We start from the raw sequence: 9,306 nt of genomic DNA on the forward strand, positions 1-9,306 counted from the left end.
ATCTCATCTGTGTATTAAAGAGTTTGATTTCCAACTGTTAGATTTTCTTTCCCTTGAGGACCCCTTCCCGTTTGCAAATGGGTTACCACCAATTTGAAATGATTACATGAGATGATTACATGGACCTGCGAGTCGCAATTAGGAAGGAACGCTCTTAGATCGCCTCTTCCTAATTGCGAGTCTCAATCCATGTTTTGCAAGTCGGTAACAGGATACCAACTCACAAAATATGGATAGTATTGCCAACATGGCCATTTTGTGGTCACAAAAGGCGATTTTTGCAGTTTGTGACCCCAAAAGTGCATCATACTTCTGGCCCCAAATACCTAAAGCCAAAATTGTAAAGGTTGGCGCACTGGAATTAATAAAAAGCATTATTGCACCATTATATGTTATTCCACTCTATGCCACTCCATTCTGCACCTCTCCTCTGCACAAGACTCCACTGTATGCCACTCCACTCTACGATATTACAGTGTACGCATCTCCACTGTACACCACTATACTCTACACTTTTACAGTGTACACACCTCCAGTCTACACCACTCCACTGGACGCTACTCCACTGTACTTTATTCTACTCTTCATCATTCCACAGTACACTACTCCACTCGACAAAAAACTGCAACAGAAGAAAATAGTTATTTTATTGAAAGAGTGTGGCAAAAATCAAATAAGCAAAACACTGTTTTTTCGAAAAGTATAAAGGATAAAAAATATGCTAGCCAATCAGACCAGTCCTTCCGTATCGAAATGGTTCACAGGAGAAAAAGCTTCTTCAGCCAATCACAAGGCTTTATTGTTTTTATTTTCAGTACTGTGGGACTTCTGTGGGATCAGCCCTCCAGATATAACTAACTTTAACCTCTTTAAGCCTGACCCAAGCACCCCTTTAAGCATTAATTTCTCAAAAACGGCTGAACGGATTTATCTTAAATCACAAAACGAACACTTTCTGAATATTCACTTATAATTAGTCCAAATAGACAGTACTGTGCCCTCTTTGCACTTTCACCGCCAGGTTATTGGACATTTCAGTACCAATTTAGAAAGGCATTTATGAAAAATGCCTTTGTCGACCATGCCCCTATTTATTCACTTACCTTAGATTCACTCAAAACCATGCTTACTCCCATGCTGGGTGTAGCCATGTTGATGGTGGGTGTGAATAGAGCAGATGTAGTTCCTGCACTGTCAAACTTCTACCATTGAGGAAATTGCCTGCTAAAAGCCTAGAACTCAGACCTCCATGGTAGAGGAGAAACTATTGGGAAAAACAATGAGATAGATATTATTCCAGCAAAAACAACAAGTGATGGACGGAATGCTGAACATTGTCAAACATTCACCCCCAGTACAGTGATCTGGGCTTAAATCCATCGTTTTTTTGCTGCCCATGCCATTCCAGTTTGGACCCAGCCATATGCAAATCAGTCTTGACCCTGTCCCCCATGGGAACAGTCCAGCCCGAACTGCTAGGCCAGGTCTTCCCTGGACTGGAAACAAGCATCGTGGGACAGGTTTTGGGGTTTTACCCCTCATCAGCCAGGCTAGCTTGAATCCAGTGGCATGGGAAGCACGGGACCCACGTCTGGGCATACCCTTCCCACTTAGGGCGACAAAGCAAAAACAACAAGTGATGGACGGAAATGCTGAACATTGTCAAACATTCACCCCCAGTACAGTGATTTGGGCCTAAATCCATCGTTTTTTTGCTGCCCATGCCATTCCAGTTTGGACCCAGACATATGCAAATTATTATTCCAACATCTTGTAACAAACTAAGACATCAGACTATGGATTTGGAAAAAATAACACATCTAGGAAGACTGTCGTTGTATCATCACAATGGAGGTCGTGGAAGGGAAGGCATTATGTCATTCCAATCTATAATCTACTCACAAAAGAGTACTAAATGCCATAAAATGTATTAGTCTGGCAATTATCAGAGCCAGAAGTACTTGTGTTCTCAGGATAGAAGGTCCTCTCCCACCTAATAGGTGGCATGCTTCATCATAGAACCCCTTCCTGCCACCGTTCAATTTGATCTAGGTGTGAGCTACTACCCACAATATTGGGGCGCTTAAGAAGTTTTAATTGCAGTTCAGATACTTAGATTAATTTGATGAGTAGGTATAATCTCGCGAGAGGAAGAGGACCCAGTTGCAGAGGGAAACTGTTAGAAATGGGGTCTCTAGTTGGCACCAGTTCCAGTAGGAACAGTCACTTGAGTCAGGGCAAGGGAGTAACACAGCTAAGCTAACCCCTGCTCATACCATTGGTAGCTTGGCACGAGCAGTCTGGCTTATCTCAGAGGCAATGTGTAAAGTATTTGTGCACACACACACACACACACCCAGTAACACATTGAAAACACAACAAAAGTACTCCACACCAGTTTAGACAATTAGCCAATATTTATCTGAGTAAAACAAGACCAAAATGACAAAAATCCAAAATACACAAGTAACTATACACATTTTCAAAGATTAAATCTTAATAAAGCACTTAAAAACACAATAGCTCCAAATGGGGCTATCGCGGCATCTTGACGGAGTTGTTCCAAACAGTCCGACACGATTCACGACAGAGTCCAGGTTGGTCACATAGTTGCACGGACCCCAGATACAGTACCTTGGAAAATGATGAGGAAACAAAGACATTGCACAGAGTCGGGGAGGTGCGGTGTCGGTGTGGTGTCGCTGGAGCAGGCACTGTGTCTGTTCCTTACTGCTAGAGGGGAGGAGAGGCATTGGTTTCTTACTGCTAGGCAGGGGAGGTAAGGGGTCGGTTCCTTGCAGTTGCAGGGGAGACGATGCAGTGTCGGTTGCTAAGCGCTGGTTCCTTACAAGCCGGCAGGGTCGATGCATCCAGCAGGTCAAGATGCAAGGCGTCGACTTTGCGGTGTCATGATCACACCACGGGGCCACAGGAGCTGTGGCGGAGTCTGAGTCAGGTGTCACGGATGTCGGTGAGACAGTACTTGGGACTAACACTGTGGCTCTTGTGCATGCGGCAGCGAGAAGTCATGCACCGGTTACAAAGTCGCTCAGGAGTCAATGTGCTTAGTTTCTTTCTTAGTTGCACTCGAGCTCACTTCCAAGGAACTGGATTTGGCACCACTTGGAAAGTCAGGACTCTCAGCAAGAGAGCCCAGGCACTGGTAGGTCGACTCTTTGATATCCCTGAGACTTCTTAATAGGAGGCAAGCTCACTTCAAGCCCTTGGAAAACCTTGGAAAGCAGGATGTAGAAAGCAAAGTCCAGTCCTTTCACTCCCAGGACAGAATCAGCAGGCCAGCACAACAAAGGAACAGGCAGAGTGGCAGTCCCTCCTAGAGCATCTAGAATGTCCTCAGTCCAGAAGTGTTCTAACTATGTGGTGTCAGAGGTCCAGTACTTATACCCATTTCTATATTTGAAGGAGGCAAACTTCAAAGAGAGTACTTTGTAGTGTACAACACCCTGCCTTTCCCTGCTTTGGCCGCAGACACACTCCTGGGGGTTGGAGACTGCTTTGTGTAAGGACAGACACAGCACTATTCAGGTGCAAGTGTCAGCTCCTCCCACCACTCTAGCTCAGGAAGACCCATCAGCCTGGTGATGGGCAATCAGGATATGCAGGGCACACCTCAGTTCCCTTTGTGTGACTGTCTAGAGTGAATGCACAAATAGACTGACTGTCATCCTGACCTAGACATATATTCCACAGACAGGCAGAGCCACAGAATGGTTAAGCAAGAAAAGGCCCACTTTCGAAAAGTGGCATTTTCAAACCCACAGTTCAAAAATGTACTTCACCAAAAGATGTATTTTTAAATTGTGAGTTCAGAGACCCCAAACTCCACATCTCTATCTACTCCCAATGGGATGTGACACTTCAAGGCAATACCCATGTTATCCTATAGGCCTTGCAATAGTGAAAAACAAATTTGACAGTGTTTCACTATCAGGACATTTAAAACACACCATCACATGTCCTACCTTTTAAATACACTGTACCCTGCCCGTTGGGCTGCCTTAGGCCTACCTCTGGAATGACCTGGTAATAAAAAGTAAGGTTTGGGCCTGGCAAGTGGGTGCACTTGCCAGGTCGAAATGCCTGTTTCAAACTACACTCAGGCTGCAATGGTAGGTTTGAGACGTGTACAGGGATACTCATGTGGGTGGCACAATCAGTGCTGCAGGCCCACGATTAGCATTTGATTTACAGGCCCTGGGTACACACTGTGCACTGTACTAGGGACTTACTAGTAAATCAGATATGCCAATCATGGATAAACCAGTCACCAATACAATTTACACAGGGAGCACCCGCACTCTAGCACTGGTAAGAAATGGTAGAGTGCCCAGAGTCGTAAAGCCAGCAAAAACGAATTTCAGCACAGGATCAAAAACAGGAGGTCAAAAGCAAAACGTCTGGGGAAACCATGCCAAGAGTTGACAGGTCTAACACGATTGGAGAGAAAATAAGTATAGGTTTAAACTAACTATAGGTGGACAGAAAGAATGTTATTAGGTCCCCAAAAGTAGATTAAAAAAAACAATTTCTCTCTGATATGAAAATAAAGTAGATCAAGAAAAAAATGTTATAGCCAGTTGGTAAATCAGATGATCCTAGCGGGATAAATCTGGTAACCTGCCTGGAGTTAAGGGTAGAGATGATTAGCATGTTTTTTTTTACAAATAAGAACACAAGTTTTTGAAATCGTATAAAATATAGTACTTACAGCGATGCCACACACAAACAGTGATGAAATGTTCACAGCACACTAAATAGATCGTCAACATGTATGCCTTACCTTAAAAAAGCTGTTCCTATTGTCTCGTCTCAGTGGTGGAGACAAAAAATCAAGATCTCTAATATGAATAAGTAGACATATGGTAGTCATGAATGTAGGTAGCTTAAGGTACATCAACAGTTGAACACAATCTCTATGCTTGTTGGTACACATATGTATTTACTATTGAAATATTCATATTCATTCATAAAAGAACAACAGGCTTTTTAGAGAGACGTTCCCTGCCTCATAGATGCCCAAGTCCAGCCATGCATGCTGCCATCCAGCTGAGGAGATGCCAGACAGGACATGGGGTGGGCGTTAAAAGCCCGGTTGAGGACCTGATGCAGGATGCGTCACTGCATATAGACTATAGGAGTCAGGCGTGTAGGACGAATGGAAAGTGTAGTTCAGTGACACAGAGGTTTTGAGTGTCCTGACTGTAACATTAGCTTTATTCCCACTAATGCAAATATTTCCATACTGACCTAAAGCAAAATGTTTTCTTCATCAGTCGGCATGAATCTCTCTAGATACTCTTCATGTGTCAAACATTTTTGTCATGTTTGTGTCTCGTTTCAAATGGCCATCTAGATCCTTTGCCCTTGTGTCTTATCAATATATTAGATCATGTTGAAATGTCAGTGCAGGTTGTCCCTGAAGAGCATTGTAGATAAAAATATCAGCATGCTGCGGATATAAAGGAGTCTTGAATGTAAGAATTTGAAATGATACACAGAATGCGCTTAAGAATAGGTCAAGTCCGTAAATGGTTTCAGAGATAAATGTTGGCTTGATGTCAAAATGATGTAGTTCGAATTCATCCAAGCTTAGAGGTCCTGATTTAGAGCTATCATAAGTTTCTTATAGTCGGAATGTGGTGAGGTAACGATAATCATGTTGCCACATTGTTATAAAATCTAATCTCAGGGAATTGCTCTGGAATCAATCTGTTTTTTCATAATTATCAAAGGAATGTCGTAGAGGACCAGGGCAAGAACTGGAGTATTGTTGTAGGTGAATATGAACATGAATACAGGTAGACCAAGGCACACAGAGAGGTAAGAGTTCATCAACGTTTCTGGGACGAAAGTATAGCCCAAGTATTGTGAGTCCAAAGTCGAGGAGTAAAGCGATGATTCCGGGTTGGTGTTTTGGTAAAGTCTTTATTCACAGGTGTAGGTTTGTGTCGTCTTACAGGAAACAGCCAACACGTGTCGAGTCTCGCTTGATGGACTGGATGCTCCCGGACTAACATTCAGGGTCACGAATTCGGGCTTATCAGGGCCCTCACGTCACCCTCTTCTCGACCACTGGATTATCGAACACTCGCATTGGTCATACCCAGGACTGACCACCGTCCGTATTTTACTTCAACTTACTGTTTTCCTCTGCCCCTGGCCGGACTGGCCCAGCCTTGATAAAGTCACTTGTGTGACGAAACACGTGTTGGCTGTTTCCTGTAAGATGACACAAACCTACACCTGTGAATAAAGACTTTACCAAAACACCAACCCGGAATCATCGCTTTACTCCTCGCCTTTGGACTCACAATACTTGGGCTATACTTTCGTCCCAGAAACGTTGATGAACTCTTACCTCTCTGTGTGCCTTGGTCTACCTGTATTCACTGTCATTGTGTACCCCGGTACACAAGTCTTTGTGCCCACTAGGGTAGTGGGGCACCCGACCGAGTGGCACCTTTTTCTCTCATCTGACTCACTGTGTTGCTTTAATAAGAATTGTTACGGTACGGAAGTGCGGCATCCTTACCACTCACTACCCTTGTATACTGAATATGAACATAATGGCACGGATTCAGAGCAGTGGTGATTTCTCATATCATGTATTCAGGACATGCACAGTATTACTTCAATGAGGCCTGACTCATCGATATGGAATTGGTGTATCCAGCGTTGTTCTGAAACAGAGAGGAGGTTGGATTTGTTTTTGGAATGGCCCTTAAAAGAGTGTTGATCAATCTCAGTGCAACTTACTCCTCTTCTGTGTTGATCTCTTTTCAAAAGTGGGTAGTGAGTTTAGCTGGGGATTGCTTGCAAGGGATGTTATTTCTTCTTTTGTGCTCAATAATTCTTATGAACATCTTTCTGGTAGCCATTCCTATGTACAGTAGGGGACAGTTTGTCAAGTGGTGCCTTTTCCATTGTGTTTTAAGATGAAACTATCTGAGACAAGAGATGGCTGGGTTGAAAAACACAATTTGTACCATCCAATAAATGTTGAGTGAAACCTGTGGATAAATTCAAGAGACATTTGGGTTGAAAGGCACCTGCTATAAAATTCCTGTGATGCCTGGACTGAAAGACACTGTGGTGGTTTTAGTCTGATACAGTCTCATTTAATCATGGGCTCTCTCGCACCTTTCCGCGTGTTCATCCTTGAGTTAGTGAAGTGCTTGTTGCTCATTGTTTACTTAGCAAGTTAACTAAATCATGTTGGTTTAGCCTGTTTGCTTGATCTAGTGTCATTGAGTTTTTGTTCCTGTCACGCATCCATTATGGTCTGGTTAAGCAGCAAGATCTGGTATCAGTGCTTGTGGCACGAGTTATGTCTTTTGTGAATGTTTTTCTATATGTCTAGTCATTGTGTCATATCATGTTTGGAACAATTTGTTGGATTTTCTTGCTTGTTGTTGTTTGTGGCAGGGTATATCCCTGTTGTGGAGGTGAATGTTGGAATGTTTTGACATTGTATTATGTTTATGTTTACTGCAACACTAGTTTGGTTTCAGTAGTTTTGTTTAGTATACCACCTGGTATACGAATTTAGTTATCTCATTTGTTGCACTATCTTGAAATCTACTGTTTTTCCGTTTTGATCTTGATGGCATGTACTGTCTTTGGGTGTATGTAACAAAGTTGACAATTAAGATGAAAGAGGGAAATCTTCTAATAGTAGTGGAAGCACGAAAAGGGCTACATTGAAAAAAAGCATTGGTTCAGAGTACTGGAAAAAGCAGGTATAGAAAATCTCTTGGAAACCGTGCCAGAGGAGTGTACCCTAAAACAGAACCGACTCTGAAAGTAGAGTGTATGGTTTAAAAAGTACTGGCTCGGGAGACACTGCTATGCAGTGCTGGCTGACAATACAAGAATGCAATGCTAAACAGTCCAAGCTCAATAAAAAGAGCAACACATGCTTTCAAGGAATCTCTGTCAAAAGTCAAACAGGAACACTGCAATAATGACCACCACTTGGCTAAAGAATATACTTTTGAAGAGCTCAACAATGATCAAATGCAATCCAACTAGCACATACCAGCCGTGGGTTTGCTCATTCCTCCACCCATCTTTGGCCTGTGAGGGTGTACTGTAGAAAAATAAGTAAGCAAGGGTTTCTATGGAATGTAGTCTTGTAGAAGAATACAAATTAATCTTCCTTAAAGGCAGAGATGGACCCTAAAAAGAATGTGAATAAACCATTTCATGATTCACAAAGTCGGGTTTCTGCATGTTTACGCGTTCAGATGTCACTGTGGGCTGCAGCAATCCTGCCATGCGTGCAGTATTTCCATCACTCATAATAAAACTGTGGTGGGGAAGGAGGTCAGAGAACTTACATTAAACAATTTAGTGCATACCCAAAACATTCTAAATGTGTGGGTGCTCACAAACATTTGTAATGCGCAGGGGCATAGCCTGGTCAGAACGATTGGAGGGGTGAACCTCAGATTTCCCATCAATCACACTGACACATAATGTTAAAATGCATTATAGGACAAGCAGGGCGCATGAGAGGGGCTTAAGGGGCAGTAGAAAGGGAGAAGAATGCAGATTGGTAGGGGTAGCAAGTGATAGAAAACATTATTTTGTTAAATAAACAACATTTTGAAGACTTTCCAAACATAGAGGGGGAGTGTGCGTGTGTGCGTTTTTGTCTGTGTGTGTGTAAAACTTCCTGGTGAAATCCTACAGACACCTCACCATACCCGACTTATAGCACCTGTACCCAACTATTTATCACAAAATACATTCATTAGGTGGTGTAACACACCAAATACCGCCCCCAGAGGCTAATCCTCTGGTAATGCATGTCCACAATTCACAGCACCACTAAAGTTACTACCAAATAAAACAGAGGTCAGTGGTGTAGTTGGTCTGGTACACACCAGGGGAATGGCACATCTGGAGGAATAGTCATTTCCACAAGAACAATAATTTCACATAGAACTAAAAAGACAAAAACTAATTGTAACTTTGTCAGAATTACACCAATAGCTTTTATGAATTAATTGTGGAGTTGTAAATGTACGCTGTTTGTAAAAGAATGCATATTAAGATTTGCTGTTTCTTCATGAATTGAGTCTCAAACCGACTGCAAACGCTTTGTATTATAATAGTAAACGGCACAAAAATGTAAACAAATGTTTTCTGGTTACAGTTAAAAACGCTTTCTCCTTGTAACTCTTGGTATTTTAAAGTCTAAGGGTTGCTATTTAAGGTTCACATACTCCTTGCAGCAGATCAAAATGTCTCTCAACTGCAAGTTCTAGTCCTGTGGTCCCT

At 42.5% G+C, this 9,306-nt stretch overlaps 1 protein-coding gene across 2 annotated transcripts in view; it reads left to right on the top strand.

The window, feature by feature from the left end:
• EDNRA (endothelin receptor type A) overlaps positions 1–9,306 on the top strand; it is a 168,672-nt gene that overhangs the window by 142,012 nt on the left and 17,354 nt on the right. The gene's annotated exons all lie outside the window — the stretch shown is intronic.

Source organism: Pleurodeles waltl, chromosome 1_2 (assembly GCF_031143425.1).
Source record: "Pleurodeles waltl isolate 20211129_DDA chromosome 1_2, aPleWal1.hap1.20221129, whole genome shotgun sequence".
NCBI lineage: Eukaryota > Metazoa > Chordata > Amphibia > Caudata > Salamandridae > Pleurodeles > Pleurodeles waltl.